This window comes from Sus scrofa, chromosome 2 (genome assembly GCF_000003025.6).
Source record: "Sus scrofa isolate TJ Tabasco breed Duroc chromosome 2, Sscrofa11.1, whole genome shotgun sequence".
Taxonomy (NCBI): Eukaryota; Metazoa; Chordata; class Mammalia; order Artiodactyla; family Suidae; genus Sus; species Sus scrofa.
The window spans coordinates 8,657,286-8,677,282 of record NC_010444.4 but is presented as its reverse complement, the minus strand read 5'-3'; the positions used below and the strand labels follow the sequence as shown (position 1 = coordinate 8,677,282).

Here is a 19,997-nt window from a genome sequence, read left to right as displayed (position 1 = left end):
TGTATTTGGCTTTTGCTTGGTGTGTTGTACATGACATTCATGCAGTTTACTTTTGTTTCTACCAGTATTTTATTCCTTTTTGTTTCGATGTAGTATTACAATAGTATGGATGTGAAAATATTTACAAACCATGTAGAATCCAAAATACATAGGAACTTCTACTGCTTAATAATAAAAAAAGCAGGGAACCTAATTTCAAAATGGGCAAAAGACATTCATAGACATTGCTCTAAAGAAGACATACAGACGGTCTGCCGCTATAGGAAAAGTTGCTTACTCTCAGTGAGCATCAGAGAGATGTAAATCAAAGCTAGAATGGGGTACCCCTCACACGTCTTGGCATGGCTTTGATGGAATAAAATATATGCATTAAGGCAGGACCAGAAAATTCAACCATCATGCATTCCCTGCCATTTGGGCCTTCCTCAGGGTGGAATGTGCATCAGCATTACACATTAACCAGATCTCCTTGAAGATGGAAATGCTTGCTTGACCATAACGGGTCATGATGACCCACTGCTTGCTTGGTATGTGCAGGAACAGACTGTGTATCTTTGGTGAACACGATGTAAAATGTCATTGTGCCATTTTGATGTAAAATTCTTTGTCTCAAAAACATTTATGGCAGTGACATCAACCTTTTTTTTTTTTTTTTTTTGTCTTTTTGCCGTTTCTTGGGCCACTCCTGCGGCATATGGAGGTTCCCAGGCTAGGGGTCGAATCGGAGCTGTAGCCACCAGCCTACACCAGAGCCATAGCAATGCGGGATCCAAGCCGCATCTGCAACCTACACTGCAGCTCACGGCAACACCGGATCCTTAACCCACTGAGCAAGGCCAGGGATCGAACCTGCAACGCCATGGTTCCCAGTCAGATTCGTTAACCACTGAGCCACGACGGGAACTCCTGGTGACTTCAACTTCTAACAAATGAAGCTATCCTCAGAGTTTTCCAAAAGTCTGTCTCCTTGGTTAGACAGGTTGGCTCAAATAAAATTCCCTATTTATCCTTTTGATTGATTATTCATTTTCCATCGATAGCTATCATTAAGAAGACAAAGAGTTGGTGAGTATGTAGAGTAAAAGGAACCCTTGCACACTGTTGGTGCCAATGTAAGTTGGTGCAGCCATTATGGGAAAGCAGCATAGAGGTTCCTCAGAAAGTTGGGAAAAAACCTGTCATATCTTCTGCCATTCCCACTTCTGGGCATATATCCAAAGGTATGAAAACAGGATATTGGGGGTTCCCGTTGTGGCTCAGCAGAAATGAATCTGACTAGCCTCTATGAGGGCACAGGTTTGATCCCTGGCCTTGCTCAGTGGGTTAAGGATCCGGCGTTGCTGTAAACTGTGGTGTAGGTCGCAGACTCAGCTTGGATCCCGTGTTGCTGTGGCTGTGGCGTAGGCTGGCAGCTGTAGCTCCTATTTGACCCCTAGGCTGGGAACCTCCATATGCCATGGGTGTGACACAAAAAAGAATCCCTCCCCCCAAATAATAGGATATTGAAAAGATACCTGCACTCCCATGTTTATTGCAGTATTATTTACAATAGTCAAGCTATGGAAGCAACCTAAGTGTCCATCCATAGATGAGTGGATAAAGATGCGGTATATGTATAAACAATAACACATATTCCCATATTATCCAACTAAGAAAAAAGAAAAAGCTACTATTTGTGATCACATGAGTGGACTTTGAGGGCATCGTGCTGAGAGAGATAAGGCAGAGAATGACTGATATTGTATATAATTTAGATGCCAAATCTAAAAAAGTCAAACTTGTGGAAACAGAGAATAGGATGCTGGTGATGAGGGGTTAGAGGATGGGGGCACTGGGTTAATGCTTAATTGTACAAACTCACAACTAGTATATAAATAAGTTTTGGAGATGTATGCACAGCTACCAATTATAGTCAACAATACTGTTGTATCATTGAAGAGGCCTGCTGGTCAACCCAAGTCCCGAAGTCAGCGGTGCTGCAGAAATAAGAAGAAAGAGACACAAAAATAGAGTGGGGATCAGGGGGCTACCGCCTTCAAGAGGCAATAGCAACCCTCTGAGCCAACTCAAAGTTTTGATTTTACTATTTTCTACTTCCTTGTACGTGTAGGGAATACATTGGTATTTTACTTCAAACAGATTGGAAGCAAGATATGCTAGCACAGTCCTTCCTAAGCACCAGAAAGTAGTCACAAGTGTTTTAGCCCTCCCAGGCCGTAATTTGTCGTTTGCTTCAAGCCGTCTATGGCCTCTCCCATAAATCCCCCAAGGCACCAGTCCTGAGAATGTCAGAGCTGATGGTTTCCCATCAGCAGCATCAATGCTTCAGCAATTTTGTTTTCAAGATGCCGTTCTTTGATGTTCTATTTCTGTTCTCATTCATTGTGCCTCAAGGGTCATGAGGGAGTCACAGGACTTTGTAGAGACGGGCCTCTACAGCCACTCTGTGGCGTCAGTCTTTTCTTTCCATTCTTTGTCAGTCGCATAGTCATGCCTCCAACATACCATAAATTTCAAAATTTGTAAGTCTAGATCTTAATTGTTCTCAACAGAAAAAAGAAGTGATAATGTATTGACATGATTAAAAACAAGCCAAGCTATGATGGTACCTAGTGCAATAGAAAATGCATCAAATCAACATATTGTATACATTAACCTTACATAATTTCATATGTCAATTACACCTCAATAAAGAACAAACACTTGAAACAATCCAGATGGCCTTCCCCAAACTAACTTTTGTATGTACATTTCATCTACTCAGTAATAAAAAGAAACAAGCTATTGATACACACAGAAACTTGGATGGGTATCTGCACAATTTTGTTAGTGAAAAAAAAGCCAAACCCAAAAGATTACCAAATCATTTCTCTTTTAAAATTAATTTTTTTTTGCTTATTGAGATACGATTTATAAAAAAATGTGTAAGTTTAAAATGTACAACTTGCTGATTAAATATACATATGTGTTGTGAAATGACCCCAATAAGGTTAGTTAACAAATCCATCCCTCAACATAGTTACAACTTTTTTGTTGTTGATCACTTAAAAAAATCTAATTGTTTACCAATTCTCAAATATATGATAAAATATCGCTGACGTTCATCAACACGCCATACATTATATTCCCAGAACGTATTAAATGTATAACTGGAAGTTCAGGACCTTTGAGCACATCACTCGTGCCTGCCACCCCTGATATCCACAAATCTCTTCTGTTTCTATGAGTTCAGACTTTTTAGATTCCACATTTAAGGGAGATTATACGGTGTTTGTCTTTCTCTGTGTAGTGTATTCACTTGGCGCAATGCCCTCAATAGATACCCATGTTGTTGCAAACGACACGGTTTCCTTCTTTCCTGTGGCTGAATAATATTCTCCACATTCTTTACATATTATATATTTATTATATTTAACTACATTTCATTCAAGGCATATACATATGCCATATATATGCATATATATATGTATGTATATAAACATACATATACACACATATATATAGATATATAAATATACTTATACATACATATTTAAAAATTCACCCATCAGTGGATATTTAGGTTGTTTCCATGTTTAAAATATTATAAAGAATGTTGTAATTAACTTTAGATCATTGTAGCACAGATACTCTTTAAGATATAGATTTCATTCTTTTGGTTAGGTACCCAGAAGTAGGATTGCTGGATGATACCATGGTTATATTTCTAATATTTGGAGGACACTCCACACTGTTTTCTTTATTTGTTGCTCCCGTTTACATTGCTATCAATTGTGTCCAGTGGTTCTTTTCCCTGCATTCTGACCAGCACTAACGTTGCTTGTTTTTATGATAACTGTTCTAACAGGTGTGTGGTAGTGTCTCATTGTAGATTGATTACACTTTTCTTTTTTTTTTTTTTTTGTCTTTTTGCTATTTCTTGGCCCGCTCCCGTGGCATATGGAGGTTCCCAGGCTAGGGGTCGAATCAGAGCTGTAGCCACCGGCCTACGCCAGAGCCACAGCAACACGGGATCCAAGCCGCGTCTGCAACCTACACCACAGCTCACGGCAACGCCGGATCGTTAACCCACTGAGCAAGGGCAGGGACCGAACCCGCAACCTCATTGTTAACCACTGCGGCACAACGGGAACTCCTGATTACACTTTTCTGATGCCTAGTGATGTTGAAATCTTTTTCACACATCTGTTGCCTTTTCAATATCGTCTTTTTAGAAAGGTCTATTCATTTCTGTGGTCCCTTTAAAACTCAGATTGTTAGGTTTTGTTAAAAAATTGAAATATAGGAGTTCCCGCCGTGGTACAGTGGTTAACGAATCCGACTAGGAACCATGAGGTTGCGGGTTCGGTCCCTGCCCTTGCTCAGTGGGTTAACGATCTGGCGTTGCCGTGAGCTGTGGTGTAGGTTGCAGACTCGGCTCGGATCCCGTGTTGCTGTGGCTCTGGTGTAGGCTGCTGGCTGCAGCTTCGATTCGACCCCTAGCCTGGGAACCTCCATATGCCGCGGGAGCAGCCCAAGAAATAGCAAAAAGACAAAAGAATAAAAAATAAAAAAATTTGAAGTATAGAGGATGTACAATATTATGTTAGTTTCAGGTGTATAGCTTAAGGATTCAGGTTTTTAAGGATTTTTTTCCATTATAGGTTATTGCAAGATATTGGGTGTAATACCTTGTACTATAGAGTAAATCTTTGTTGCTTATGTATTTTATGCTTAGTAGTTTGTATCTATTAATCCCATACACCTAATTTGTCCCTCCTGCTTTTCCCTGCTGGTAACCATAAATTTGTTTTCTATGTTTGTCAGTCTGTTTCTGTTTTGTGTATAACTTCATTTGTGTTATTTCTTGGATTCTACATATGAGCGATATCATATAGTATTTTCTTTCTCTAACTTTGTTCACTAAACCTGACATTCTCTAAGTCCATCTGTGTTGCTACAAAGCACGAGAGTTCATTCCTTTTTGTGGCTGAATAATATTCCACCATGTATAACACATCTTTTTGTTGGTTTGTTTTGTTTGGGGGGCTAGGGCTAGGGAAATAGTTTTTATTTATTTTGGAAAGTTCCAGGTCATTTTTTTCTTTTTGAAAAAGTTTGATTGAAGTATAGTTGATTTACAATGTTGTGATAATACCTGCTATACAACAAAGTGATTCAGTTATACATATACACAATCCATTATTTTTCAGATTCTTTTCCCATGTAGATTATCATAGAATATTGGGTAGAGTTTCCTGTACTATACAGCAGGTCCCTTTTGCCCAGTTGTTCCACATACCACAGTGAACAGCATGTCTTAATCCAATCATCTGGTAATTACAGCCTCATAGAATGAATTTGGAAGTATTATCTCCTCTTCATTTTCTTGTAAAGGTTTGAGAATAGGTTTAATTTCTTTTTTATATTTTTGGTAGAGTTCTCAAGTGAAGCTGTCCTGGGCTTTTGTTCGCAAAGAATTTTTAAATTGAAGATTCTACTTCACTTCTAGTGATTGGTCTATTCAAATTGTCTGTTTTTTCTTGACTCCTTCTTGGCAGGCAGCATGTTTCTAGAAATTTGTTCAACTCTTCTATTTTCTAGATCACTTATTCATTCTTCTGTGTCATTTATTAATTTATTCACTGCTTCTGGATTGCTTTTTGTGTTGTATTTATCTTTTCGGTTCATTGAATTGTTATTTTTTGTTTCATCTTTATTGTTTCCAGTCACTTGCTACATTGATCTGCATTTCTTTTGATAACCTTTCTTAATTCTTTTAGCATTTTATCACCTTTTTGATTTCTAGTAGAGTAGTGAACTCTGTTTCATTATTTGCTCTTTTAGGTGATTTGTCTTGTTCTTTTAACTGGGAGTATTCCTCTGATTTTCATTTCACTTAATGTCATCTATTTCTATGAATTTAGGAAAAACGGCTATCTATTGGAGTCTTTTTTTTTTTTCTTTTTAGGGCTGTGCAGCACATGGAGGTTCCAGGCTAGGGGTCCAATTGGAGCTACAGCTGCCAGCCTATGCCATAGCCACAGCAATGCAGGATCTGAGCCACGTCTGCCGACCTGTAGCATGGCAACGCCCGAATCACTAACCCACCGAGCAAGGCCAGGGATCAAACCTGCAACCTCATGGTTCCCAGCCTGATTTGTTTCTGCTACACCGTGACAGGAACTCCTTTATTGGAGTCTTGAAGGAGTGTTTTAGGTAGGAGCATGCTTGTGCAGACTCTGTGTCTTTCATGCAAGGGTTGATTTTGACACAGATCCTTAGTGTGTACTGATCCTTATCACCTTGATACATGCTGTGGTTGGTTTGGGGGTATCTAAAGCCAGAGTTCCCATCGTGCCTCAGTGGGTAACGAATCTGACTAGGAACCACGAGGTTGTGGGTTCAATCCCTGGCCTCGCTCAGTGGGTTAAGGATCTGGCCTTGTGGTGAGCTGTGGTGTAGGTCACAGATGTGGCTCGGATCCTGCATTGCTGTGGCTGTGGTGTAAGCTGGCAGGTGTAGCTCCGATTTGACCCCTAGCCTGGGAACCTCCATATGCTGCAGGTGCAGCCCTAGAAAAGACGAAAAGACAAAAAGACGAAAAATAAAAAATAAAAATAAAAATAAAAGGCTGTTTAGGGAGTGATGTTGGAATTTCTCTCTGCTCCATGTCTGTCATGGAATAGAATCCCTGAGGGTTATATTGATCAGGTTTCATCACCTGGGGGTATGCTCTGCCCAGAGGGGAGCATAGAGCAACTGTGACCTGAGTGCTCACAGAGGAAAAAACTGCTACCTATGTAAGTGTCTGCAGCTCTGTTCCAGTACAGTGCAAACTTGCTTCCTTTTCCCTGATGTCTTCATCCAAGATCTAGTGCAAGGCTATGAGGTGGAGTGCTCAAGCCTGCATTTGCTGGGCTGGAGCTGGGGGTCAGGGCGTTGCAGCTGCAGGAATTGAAGTGACTACACTGCTGCTGGAAAAGTAGGCTGCCTTGTTAGCAGCTTTCTCCCAGGATCTCTCCACTCTAGATCCAGCACTAAGCTGTGGTATGGAGTGAGTGAGGCCAGGGTGTTCACCCCATTTGATAGGGGAGTGCGATGAGGCAGTCACTACCAGTGCAAAACTCATTCCACCTTAGTTGTTGCAAGCCAGCCATGTATGCTGTCCTCATAAGCAGTGTCAAAGCTTCTCAAGCCCATCCATATCAGTGGTTCTCCCAGCAATCGAAGTACTGGTCTAAGCCATGCTACAGATTCTCAGTCTGTAGCTAGACCTGCCACCTCCCCAGGGCGAGGTCCATCCCTGAAGATCTTCTCTTACTTTCAGGTCCCTCTCTGGGGGTAGGAGTTCTGACCCTATGCCTTTTTTTTTTTTTAACCATTCTTCTCTGTTATGTGGAAGTCTTTCTTGCAGCTTTGGTTGTATAGGAGTTCTTCTGACAGTTTTCAGTTAGTATTCTGTGAGAACTGTTCTACAGGTAGGTTTATTTTTGATGTGGTTATGGGGTAAGTGAGCTCCATCTCCTCCTACCCCCCTATCTGGATCCCTCCCATCTATATAATATGTTTTTATTATTTATTTGGCCATGCTCATGGCATACAGAAGTTCCCAGGCCAGGGATTGAACTGGAGTCCCTGCAGACACAACACAAGATCCCCAACCACTAAGCCATGGGGAATGCCTATATAGTAGTTTTTAAATGACAGAAGTTAAAAAATGGTAAACATATCCGTAGCTGCCAAATGTAGGAAAGGGAGTGATAGGAACAAGGGAAAATTTGTAAATTTATAAGAATACAACGAGAGGAATACTTGTGGAGAGGGAACTCTTTAGTATCTTGACTGTGGTGGTGGGCACAGAAAGCTACACTAGTGATACAACTGAATGGCCCTAGGTGCACACACACACACACACACACACACACACACACACACGTATGGGTAAAACTGGGAAAATCTGAGTAAGATTAGTAGAACGTATCACTATCAATAAGTTAGTAGTGATGTTGTACTATAATCTTGCAAATTTTACTACTGGAGGAAATGGTAAGTGCATGCACTTTCTCATTATATTATTTCTTATTGCTGAATGTGAATCTACAATAATGTCAATAAACATTTCTATTAAACGCTTCTCCAAAGAAGACATATGGATAGCCAACAGGTACATAACAAAGATGCTCGACATCACTAATTATTAGAGAAATGAAAATCAAAATTGTAATGAGGTATCACCTCTCACTGGTCAGAATGGCCATCATTAACAAGTCTTCAAATAACAAATGCTGGAGAGGGTGTGGAGAAAAGGGAAGCCCTCCTTCACTGTTGGTGGGAATGTAAACTGGTACAATCATCTGTCGATGGACATTTGGGTTGTTTCCATGTCTTGGCTGTTGTGAATAGTGCTGCAATGAACATGCGGGTGCATGTATCTTTTTAAAGGGAAGTTTGTCTGGATATATGCCCAAGAGTGGGATTGCTGGGTCATATGGTAGTTCTATGTATAGATTTCTAAGGTACCTCCATACTCATCTCCATAGTGGTTGTACCAGCTTACATTCCCACCAACAGGGCAGGAGGGTTCCCTTTTCTCCACAGCCCCTCCAGCACTTGCTATTTGTGGACTTATCAATGATGGCCATTCTGACAGGTGTGAGGTGGTATCTCATGGTAGTTTTGATTTGCATTTCTCTAATGATCAGGGATGTTGGGCATTTTTTCATGTGCTTGTTGGCCATCTGTATATCTTCTTTGGAGAAATGTCTACTCAGGTCTTTTGCCCATTTTTCAATTGGGTTGTTGATTTTTTTGCTGTTGAGTTGTATAAGTTGCTTATGTATTTTAGAGATTAAGCCTTTGTCAATTGCATCTTTGAAAGTATTTTCCCCCATTCTTTAAGTTGTCTTTTTGTTTTCTTTTTGGTTTCCTTTGATGATTGGTTTAGGAAGATGTGGTATATCTTAGGCAACTATCTGGACAAAACTTTCATTGAAAAAGATACATGCACTCGTATGTTCATTGCAGCACTATTCACAACAGCCAAGACATAGGAACAACCTAAATGTCTATTGATGAATTAATGGATTAAGAAGATATGGTATATATACACAATGGAATACTACTCAGCCATAAGAAAGAACAAAATAATGCCATTTGCAGCAACATGGATGGGACTAGAGACTCTCACACTAAGTGAAGTAAGTCAGAAAGAGAAAGACAAATACCATATGATATCACTTGTATCGGAATCTAATATATGCTACAAATGAATCTTTCACAGAAAAGAAAATCATGGACTTGGAGAATAGACTTGTGGTTGCCAAAGGGGAGGGGGAGGGAGTGGGATGAATTGGGAACTTAATAGATGCAAACTATTGCTTTTGGAATGGATTAGCCATGAGGTCCTACTGTGTAGCACTGAGAACTATGTCTAGTCACTTAAGATGGAGCATGATAATGTGAGAAAAAAGAATGTATACATGTATGTGTAACTGGGTCACCATGCTGCACAGTGGGAAAAAAAGTGTATAGGGGAAATAACAATAAAAAAATAAAAATAAAATAAATAAATGGTACAACCACTATGGAAAACAGTATGGAGATAGTTCAGAAAACTAAATATAGAACTACTATACGATCCAGGAGTCCCACTCATGGCATATATCCAGACAAAATATTCATTCAAAAAGACACACACACCTATATATTCATATTCAGCACTATTCACAATAGGCAAGACATGGAAACCATCTAAATGTCCACCAGCAGGGGAATGGATAAAGAGGATGTGGTACATAGATACAATGGGATACTACTCAGACATAAAAAAGAACAAAATAATGCCATTTGCAGCAACTAGAAATTCTCATACTAAGTGAAGAAAATCAGCAAGAGAAAGACATATCCACATATGATATCACTTATATGTGAAATCTAACATATGGCACAAAAAACCATCTACAAAACAGAAACAGATTCACAGACACAGAGAACAGACTTGGGGTTGCCAAGGGGGAGAGGGGAGGAAGTGTTAGTAGATGCAAACTATTACATTTAGAATGCGTAAGAGGTGAGGTCCTACTGCATAGCACAGGGAACTCTATCCAATTTCTTGGGATAGAACATGATGGAAGACTGTACAAGAAAAACAATGTGTATATATATATGTGGGACTGGGTCATGATGCTGTACATCAGAAATTGGCACAACACTGTAAATCAACAATATTTTAGGGAGTTCCCATTGTGGCACAGCGGAAAAAAATCCGACTAGGAACCATGAGGTTGTGGGTTTGATCCCTGGCCTCACTCAGTGGGTTAAAGGTGCGGCGTTGCCATGAGCTGTGGTGTATGTCTCAGATGCGGCTCAGATTCCGAGTTGCTGTGGCCGTGGTGTAGGCTGGCAGCAACAGCTCCGATTAGACCCCTAGCCTGGGAACTTCCATATGCCACGGGTGCGGCCCTTAAAAGGACAAAAGACAAAAGAAAAAAAAAATCCAACAATACTTTAATAAAAGGTATAAAAGATTGTAATGTATGGCATGCAAATTATAAGTATTAGAAACCAGGAAAGATTCTATTAATGTGAGAAAATACATATTTGGAATTGCAGAGCATGACTAAAAATAAAGAGGCCAAGTTCATAATGATAAAATGACCAATTCATCAGGATTCTGAACACCAGTACATAAAAGATTCTTCATATATTCTGTATATGAATAAATAAACCTGAGAAAATACACCCCTATGTGAGCATGTCACTGCCTTTCCCCTGTTTCTTTATTTGAAGGAATTTAACATCATTGTGAGTTCCTGGTGTTATTTAAACTGAAGCATGATATGGACTTGGAAAATAGACTTGTGGCTGCCTGATGGGAGAGGGAGGGGGTGGGAGGGATCGGGAGCTTGGGGTTATCAGACACAACTTAGAATAGACTTACAAGGAGATCCTGCTGAGTAGCATTGAGAACTATGTCTAGATACACATGTTACAACAGAACAAAGGGTGGGGAAAAAAATGTATACATGTAAGGATAACTTGATCCCCTTGCTGTACAGTGGGAAAATAAAATGAGAAAAAAACAAAAACAAACAAAAAATAAATAAATAAACTGAAGCATGATAATGTGATAAAAAAGAATGTAGACATGTATGTGTGACTGGGTCATCTTGCTGTACAGTAGAAAATTGACGGAACACTGTAAACCAGCTATAACGGAAAAAATAAAAATCGTTATAAAATAAAAATAAATAAATACCCACTCAGCAAAAAATAAAATAAACAAACTGAAGCCCAACATCAGTGACCAAAAAGTGGTCCTTGAACCACTTTCCACTTTGCTTTAATTAAAAGCAAATGATTGTATTTTGTTAACTGTTTTTATCTAAATGGTATAAGCAAGACAAAACACTTGCTTTCTGTTCTTTCCATAAGAAAATCATGGAGCAGTTCACTTCCATGTCTCTCAAATCCCATTGTCTGGAAAGGACTGCAGAGCATGGAGTAGGTTTATTTTAGCTTCTTTAGCGACCATGTGGATACCAAAGTCCAATATGGATTTTACAGAGTAACCAAGCAGAAGCATATTCAGAGTGTAAATCTTTAAACAGGTTTATTGGTCATCATTTAGAAGTACCCTTGGTAAATAATTTTCTTTATGACTTTACTAAAAAAACTAATACCTCGTGTTTCCAAAAAGCCTAGGGGAACTGCTTCCGCTGCTCTGTTGCAATAGTGAAGTAATGGGTCCCATTAATGAGAAACTGGTGTGAGGTAGCATAGACTTAGTGTGAATTAATAAAAGGAAATATATTTCTCCCTTTGAACTTATCTCCATAAAGTCATTGTGACTTTTGAAGATCACCTGTTCACAATGGCTTTTGAGGAGCTCCTGAACCAAGTTGGTGGTTTGGGGAAATTCCAGATCCTTCAGATGGTTCTAACCCTTCCTTGTTCATGTTAACAAGTTGTCAAATTCTGTTGGAGAATTTCACTGCAGCCATTCCTGCTCATCGCTGCTGGGTCCACATCCTTGATAATGACACTGTCTCTGATAACATACAGGGACTCTCAGCCCTGATGTTCTCCTGAGAATCTCCATCCCCCTGGACTCAAACTTGAAACCTGAGAAATGTCATCGCTTCCTCCACCCCCAGTGGCAGCTCCTTCACCTGAATGGAACCTTCCCCAATGTGACTGACCTGGACACGGAGCCCTGTGTGGACGGCTGGGTGTATGACCGAAGCTCCTTCTCCTCCACAATCGTGACTGAGGTAAAGGACCCATTTGCCTCTTGTAAGTACATGGCCTGAATGTTTAGAATAACATAAAATAAACACGGTTCAAGTCTTCAGGTACTGACAAGATAGTGTAGCCAGCTTTCTCTTGTTCTGTTAGGAAAACTGTATGCTTATCTATTTAATTTCCAAGGATTACATTACAACTGATGACAACGAAAGCAACAAACTGGACATAAATTTTACTTCACAAAGCTTTAAATTTCATGTGATGATGGATGGTTACATAAGTACTATATATAAATTGTAGAAAATTTTTCTTGGTCATTTGCTCTCAGCCTCGTTCCAAATTAGAAATATTTGAACTTATTATTTGTAAAAATCCCATGTCCTAGTTACTTGTCAGAGAAACCAATCAGAATGCATTTCACTCCAGGAGTGGAATCCAGGCACCAGTGATGAAAAAACCTACCTCGAAGGTTTCAATGCGGGGCAAAAATTGAGAACCACGGAGGTACGGAGTGTTAAGTGCATGTGAAGATTGGCGCTGGTATAACCTAGACGATGTAGTTGAGGATTTCTAGAGGAAACCATGCTCAAGCTGTGACAAGGCATCTATATGAGGAAATGCAGTAAAGGAAGCCAAAGAGTATGTTAATTGAGGGCTATGGAAGGAAGTGAACCTCTGGGATTACGAGATGCTGAGAAGCTCCTCTGTGCTGGTTTCCTTCTCTTCCAGTGGGACCTCGTATGTGATTATCAGTCTCAGAAGCCAGTGGTTCAATTCCTGTTCATGGCTGGAATGCTGCTGGGAGGCCTCCTATATGGCTATCTCTCAGACGTGTGAGTACCTCCAGATCTCTCCCGCCCTTCCTCTGTGGTATTTTCCCAGTTTATGATTAATTCTCTCACAAAGAAGTCTTTATTGAGTTCCAGTATACAATTTATACTGTTGTGGGTTGCCTCGATTTCCAAGGAGCTATGGATGGAAAGGCAGAATTAGACTCATTGTGACAAGTGCCATTCTGTTGCCCCAGAGCTCTCTGTCCTGGACACTGAAATGAGATCTCCTTAAGATCTGGGGGCCTTTGAGAATAGGATTTAGAGGCAAGTTACCATAAACGTCATTTATAAAGATGAGAAGGAGTTATCAATGGAAAGTGAAAGGGAGGTGCTTTAAGATAAGAGTTCAGTCTGTTGGAGGATATATCAGTGCAGGCCTCTGCCATAGCTTCTGGGTTAGGTTTTTCGTAGATTCGGTGATGTCTATGCTTGCCATTTTCCACATTGATTGTAGTGTCACGGTTACCCCACTATAATTAGTATTTACTTCTATAAAACCTGGTGTTGTTACATGGCAGTGAAGTTGAATTAAAATATAATTATGGCTGTAATCAGGAAGTCTGACTTTGCTAAAAAAAAAAAAAGCCTCATTAGAGGTAATACTTGTAACTATGTAAGGTAATTAGTCTGTAGACCTCAAGCGTTAAAATTTTTTAATTAAAAAATTTAAAAAAAATGTTTGTCTTTTTAGGGCTCCATTCATGGCATATGGAGGTTCCCAGGCTAGGGGTTGAATCAGAGCTACAGCTGCCAGCCTACACCACAGCCACAGCAACACCAGATCTGAGCCGCATCTGTGACCTACACCACAGCTCATGGCAGTGCCAGATCCTTAACCCACTGAGCAAGGCCAGGGATTGAACTCACAACCTCATGGTTCCTAGTTGGATTCATTTCTGCTGAGCCACAACAGGAACTCTGAAAACTGCTAAATTTTTAAATTGTTTCTAGTAAAGCCAGTTTGGATTCCTTGGGATTTTTACTACATGATTATACATTCATCAAGGAAGGAGAGAATATTATTTCCTCCTTTTCAATTTGTATGTCTTTATTTCTTCTGTCTTATAGTAACTAATACCTGAAGTATAGTGGCTAAATAGAAATAACAAGAGATAACATCCATGATTTGTTTCTGATCAGAGAGAGAGTACATTGAGGCTTCTTAAGCCTGATGTTAGGTGTGTGATGTTTGCAGCTATTCTTAATAAGGCTGAGGAAATTGTCTTTTATTTTTAGTTTGATGAGTGATTCTTCTCACAAGTGATTGTGGAACTCTGAGAAGGGTTCTTTTTCTCTCTGTTTATTGTATGATTGATTAATTCCACACCTAGATCTATTGTAATCAATCTTATATAAGCCAGAGATGGAATATTGAAAGCAAAAAAGTAAATAGTCACATATAAAAGATTGCCAATAAAATGCAGAGAATGTACTAGTTCTCATTAGAAATAATGAGTTAAGGAGTTCCTGTCATGGCGCAGTGGTTAACGAATCCAACTAGGAACGATGAGGTTGCAGGTTCAATCCCTGGCCTCACTCAGTGGGTTAAGGATCCGGCATTGCCGTGAGGTGCAGTGTAGGTCAAAGATGCGGCTTGGATCCTGCATTGCTGTGGCTGTGGTGTAGGCTGGCAGCAATAGCTCCGATTCGACCCCTAGCCTGGGAACCTCCATATGCCGCAAGTGTGGCCCTAAAAGGACAAAAAAAACCAAAGAAAAAAAAAAAGGGATAAAATTTGCATCAAAGAAGAGCACCCAAATATATGAAGCAACCATTGAAATAATTAAAGAAAAAGCAGTTCTGTATTTCTAGCTGAAAACTTTGATACCTTGGTTCTAGTAATGGATCAAACATCTAGGCAGAAGTACTGTAGGGAAATAGAGGACTTGAGCAATGCTACAAACTGCTAGTGCTCACAGACAAATATAGAACTCTCTACCTGATGATAGCAGAGCATACATGCTTGTCAAGCTCATGGGCAGTATTCTCCAGACAGGAATATATATGAAGCTCAAAACCAAAAATCCATAAGTTTTGAAAGATTGAAATCATGCAAAGTATTTTCTCTGATTACAATGCAATGAACTTAGAAATAAGTAGCAGAAAGAACTGGAAAATGGACAAATACACAGAAATTAAACAACACACATTTAAGCAACCAAAGAGTAAAGAAGAAAGTGGAAAGGAGATTAAAAAAATACTGAGATGGGGAGTTCCCTTCATGGCTCAGTGGTTAAAGAACCTGACTAAGACCCATGAGGATGCGGGTTCGATCCCTGGCCTTGCTCAGGGGGTTAAAGATCCAGCATTGCTGTGAGCTGTGGTGTAGGTTGCAGACATGGCTCAGAGCCCGTGTTGCTGTGGCTGTGGTGTAGGCTGGCAGCTGTAGCTCTGATTCGACCTCTAGCCTGGGAACTTTCATATGCCACAGGTGTGGCCCTAAAAAGCAAAAACAAAACAAAACAAAAAGCAGGAGAGGTACAAGGCAGGGAAGAAGTAGGCACCCTGCGAGTATCACCACAATTATTCTGGCCATTGTCTTAATTCCTCCCAACCAAGAAAACCATTTACCAAAGAGACGGTCTGTATCCCATCCTTTCCAAGTTTGTGCAGGCACATGGGCAAGTTTAGTCATGGGGTCAGCAATTTCTTCTGTCTCCTTTCCGGTATCATCTATTTGTAGACAGCACTTACTTAAGTCAAATTTTCCACAAACCCCTCCTTCCGCAGCAAGTAAATAATCCAAGGCCAAGTGATTTTGGTAGATTGCACTGTGCATTTTAGTTTGTTGTTGGGCTAATATACTCAAGGCCCTTGCAGTGTCATCTGTTATAAGTTCCAAAACCGCCTGTAGTCTGCCTGTGTGGTTCAGCATATAGATAGTGGTGCGATATCCCCAAGAGCCATCCTCTGCCCAGGTGGCAGGCCCATGATATTGAATTATTCATTCTGGTGGCCATTCATCATCTTTCCAGTCTCCAATGTGGAGAGCCCTCTGGTCTCTCTGGGCACCCTGTGCCCTCTACATAAGAACTCCCAGTTGCTCCCCTAGTGACAGCAGGAGCAGGAAGAAGGAAGGTCTGATTGTTCCCTGTACACATGCCCCAGCCCAATTGGGGGGGGAGTAAGGAATAGGCCATTTTCCCACAAATCCAATATAATCCCTTCAGTGCCCGTCATTGGATATTAGCACTGATATCTTCCCATGCTTGTTGGAGGTGGGAAAAGTTGGACAGGGGATTAGGCTTGGGCTCTGAGAGGTTGGAGGAGTCTTTGGGGCAGTCAGATTATAAAACCTTAGGCCTAAACATGTTAGGCTTCCAACTGAACCATCCTCCCTGCCTCGCAAGACAATTTCTCCCTATAATGGCAGTTCTGAGGAGCCACACCCCATTGGTGAGTTGGGGGTATGCAGTCTCACTATGAGGCTCTAATGGGTCCAGTTCTCTGGCTTGCCAAGGGCAGTGGTCTCCTGTGTTCGTTCCCCTGCATACATAACAAGAGGAGACCTTGAGAGTTTGTGCAATAGTTTCCACCAGGGCTAAGAACACGTTCTTAGGTTGTGGCCGGAATGGGAGGTGGGGTGGTTTTTTTTTTTTATCTCTTCATAAAAGGAATGAAAGACCCTGTGAGAGGCAGCTTGGAGCACAAATGTGATTCTCTGGAAATGTAGCAGCGCTCCAGGGTTAAGGTCTCTTCCATTAATGCGAATGCTCATTTTGCAACCCTCCTTCCATTTGGGCTCACTGGAATTGAAAATAGTGAAATTAACTGGATTACAAGTTTTAGTCTGACAGCCTGGAGGGGCTGTACCCTTTTGAAGGAAAGCTGTTTTGTCTCCCTTATCCCAGGTTGCCCAGGCCACGCAGCTCCAGGAAGTGCATTCCTGGCAACCGCTCCAGGTGGTCCCTCAGCACATATATTTGTCTTGGAGTCTATATTCTCTCTCCCATGACTGGCCTCCACATGGTCTGGTAGAAGCTCACGACCCATTCATAGCTTCACAGGCATGAAAAAGGATTGATACTGGCAATGTGGGGTTGGTGATTTGGGTCTGATTAATTAGTTGCCCTGATTTATGAAACCGCTGGACCTCTAACCATTCCTCAGTTGGTGAGTATCGTGGATCAAAGCAAGTATATTGGTCCCTCTGTTGACAGATAGAATAAGTGGTCCTGTTGTGAGTACAACTTCCGTGAATTTCTCTGCAACAGGAGAAATGAGTGGAGTAAAGCAAAGTCCATGTAACACCTTGATCTGATCGGATGACTCGAATGCATGGGTCACATGAGGAAATGGAATCTGGCAGAGCCAAAGGGGACCAAATTAACAGCAACAGGCAGCAAACATACATGTTGGTCATAAGATAACAGTATATAACAGTAAGCAAGTGTCTTGTGGAAGGTAAGGCAGTTTATTTTACTGGGCAGCCAATTCCTCAAGCTTTAGCTGTGCATTGACTGACCAGCTTCCAGTGTGGTCAGAGCAGGGCTTTGAGATCGTTGTCACCTCCTCTGTATTGTCAGGTGTAGAGGTCTCTCTGGATGGAGGGCAGTCTCCCACTCTCCATGGTCGTCAGCTGGGCCAGCCGGTTTAACTCTGGAAGGATGGATCCAAGGATGGATTCCTGTTACTTTAAGAGCAGTGGGGGGAGTTCCCGTCGTGGCAACGTGGTTAACGAATCCGACTAGGAACCATGAGGTTGAGGGTTCGGTCCCTGCCCTTGCTCAGTGGGTTAACGATCCGGCATTGCTGTGAGCTGTGATGTAGGTTGCAGACGCGGCTTGGATCCTGCGTTGCTGTGCCTCTGGCATAGGCTGGTGGCTACAGCTCCGATTCAACCCCTAGCCTGGAAACCTCCATATGCCATGGGAGCGGCCCAAGAAATGCCAAAAAAAAAAGAGCAGTGGGGGTGGTTAGAATTAGAGTATAGGGGCCCTTCCATACCAGCCTCAAAGGCTCCTTTTTCCAGTCCTTTATCCACACCTGGTCCCCTGGCTTGTGGGGGTGAACTGTTATACCTAAGGACACAGGTATTCTATCTGTGACCCATTTATGTATCTGAGAAATAGTGAGCCCCAGTCCTTGTAATTGTTTATGTAATTTCAAGTCTCCCAACTCCCTGGTGTTTCCTCTTAAATTGATCAGTGGCGGTGGCCCCCCCATATAAGATTTCAAATGGCTAGAATCCTATTCCCACTTGGGGTGAACATCTCACTTTTAGGAGGGCCACCAGCAACCTGTCTACCCAGGGCAAGCCAGTTTCCTGACATAACTTCGCCAGTGTCTGTTTAGGGGTCCGGTTCATGCATTCTACTTTCCCTGAACTTTGAGGGCGATAAGCAGAATGTAGTATCCATCAGATCTGTAAGGCTTTTGCCACCTGTTGTACTTTCTCGGCCACAAATGCCAGCCCGTTATCTGACCCAATGGTCAGAGGCATTCCATATCTGGGAATAACGTCTCTCAGGAGTGTCTTGGTTACTTCCCTTGCCTTTTCAGTTTGGGTAGGGAAGGCTTCTACCCATCCTGAAAAAGTACAGATAAAAACTAGTAAATATTTGTACCCCTTACTAGGGGTGACCTCAGTAAAGTCCACTTCCATATCCTCAAATGGGGACAGTCCACAGTGTTGGGCCCCAGCTGGTCTGTGGGGTCCCTGGCGGGCATTATTCTGCAAACAGGTTATGCATCTTTGGGAGACAGAGAAGCAGAGTGCAGGAAGACGAGCAATGAGATAGTACCGGCCCAGTAAGGTCTCTAAGGCAGGTTTGCCCATGTGGGTTAGTTTGTGTTGTTGGTGGACTAGTTTGTAGGCCAGCTGTTCCGGAATGTAAACTCAGCGGTCCTGTGTGACCCAGCATCCCGTCTTAGTTTTAGTTCCTCCTTCCTCCCTTATCCATTTTTCTTCCTCTGGAGAATATCTGGGGAAAGCCGGCACTTCTGGGGCCAGCAAGACCTTAGGTTTGTCTGGCTGTTGTCCCTGGGCTGCCTGTCTGGCAGCTGCATCTGCACTATTGTTTCCTTTTGTCACTGGGTCATCTCCCTTTTGGTGGCCTTTACAGTGGGTAACTGCCTCTAGAAGCTTTAAGATTTCAGCCTGGTTTTTAATCCCTTTTCCTTCAGCAGTGGGGAGTCCTCTTTCTTTATATAAGGCTCTGTGGACATGTAAAGTTGCAAAGGCATACCGTGAGTCGGTATAGATATTAACTCGCTGGTCTCGGCTGAGCTCCAACGCTCTGATTAAGGCCCATAATTTTTTTGTGTGTGTGTCTTTTTAACTATTTCTTGGGCCGCTCCCACAGCATATGGAGGTTCCCAGGCTAGGGGTCGAATTGGAGCTGTAGCCACCAGCCTACGCCAGAGCCACAGCAACGCAGGATCTGAGCCGCGTCTGCAACCTACACCACAGCTCAAGTCAATGCCGGATCGTCAACCCACTGAGCAAGGGCAGGGTCTGAACCCGCAACCTCATGGTTCCTAGTCGGATTCGTCAACCACTGCGCCATGACGGGAACTCCTAAGGCCCATAATTCTGCTCTCTGTGCTGACCAGCCTTGAGGAAGCACCTCTGCTTCTATCACTTTTAAGTCAGATACCACAGCACATCCTGCCATCCTTTTTCCATCCTCCATAAAGCTGCTGCCATCAGTATATAAAACCAGGTCAGGATCTTGGAGTGGTTTATCAGTCAAGTCAGGCCTGCTGGAAAACACCTCATCTAGTACCTCCAAGCAGTTATGGTCTGGGGGCCCTGCTTCATCTGGCACAAAAGTGGCTGGGTTCAGAGTTCGTACAACCTCCAGTTTTACCCGTGGATTTTCACATAGTAACCCTTGATAGTGAGTCATTCGTGCATGTGTGAGCCAGTGGTGGCCCCTAGTATCCATTAGGGTTACAACTGAGTGTGGGACTTTAACATTGCGGTTTTGTCCC

The 19,997-nt window shown here is 41.9% G+C and overlaps 1 pseudogene; it reads left to right on the top strand.

Moving 5' to 3' along the window:
• Positions 11,257 to 19,997, top strand: part of LOC100737802 — a 34,071-nt pseudogene continuing 25,330 nt past the window's right edge.